Here is a 1,060-nt window from a genome sequence, read left to right on the forward strand (position 1 = left end):
TATGTTTTCACCCGTGTATGTATTTGTCAGCAAGATTTATTGAAAATGGCTGAATGGATTTGGACAAAAGTTGGTACACATTGGGATTATGACCCAACTTAGAAGTGTTTAGTTTTTGAAGGCTCAAGGTTATGAAAACCAAAAAAATGTCTCTGTTAATATGGAGACTGATTTTTCACACTATTTTTGCTCCATAACTCAGTGAAAAATGATCAGATTTTGATGAAACTTGGTGGACATACGTAGAATATTATTCCTCTTTGTTCTTCCAAAAATGGTTTATGTCTGTTGATAATGGTGGACATATGTACACATTTTCATATTTTTTGAGAGCTGAATATGAGCAATGCTGCATGGTGGAGGTATGTGCTCTACTGAGTACCCCTTTAGTTCAGTATTATACAGCTTACCAACTGATTAACGATGACATAAACATGTTAAAGATTTACTTTTCCGCCAAATGAAATTGAAATGATGTAGAAGCCTAATGTATTCTCTGATTGGCCATATCCTCTGCTGTGGACTGCTGAGGCTAATCAACACAACTTGGGACAGCAAACTAAAGAAATACATTTAAACCTTTTATAATGGTGAAGTTTATATAATGACTATGGAGTTATTGTGTAAATTGACAAACAATGATATACAAGCACAATGAAGTAGTTTTATTTTGGTAGAGCATACTACATGTTTCGACAGAAGATTGGTGTGTGTTCTGAAGAAATGAAATCACTTCAGTGTGCTTATAAATCATTTAAAAATTTACTTTTATCTTAACAGTGTGCAACAACATGGAAATCATAACTGAACGACGATGTAAAACTAACTATATTTATTATGTGCTCTCTACATAATCTAACTAAGAATTTCAATAACTTCAACAGTCAATTATCAACGCACAAAAAAATTTCATTTTTGTAATAATTAACATCTGATATCAAATTGTAAAAAATATCTTTTTATTATTAAATCAAAATTTTGATATCTACTTAAAACACTGTCAAGTAAGGGAGCTATTTACTTTGCACTTTGAAGAAATTCTTTATTTCTGGTTAGGCAG

This window comes from Limulus polyphemus, unplaced genomic scaffold, assembly GCF_000517525.1.
Source record: "Limulus polyphemus unplaced genomic scaffold, Limulus_polyphemus-2.1.2 Scaffold5316, whole genome shotgun sequence".
NCBI classification, from domain to species: Eukaryota; Metazoa; Arthropoda; class Merostomata; order Xiphosura; family Limulidae; genus Limulus; species Limulus polyphemus.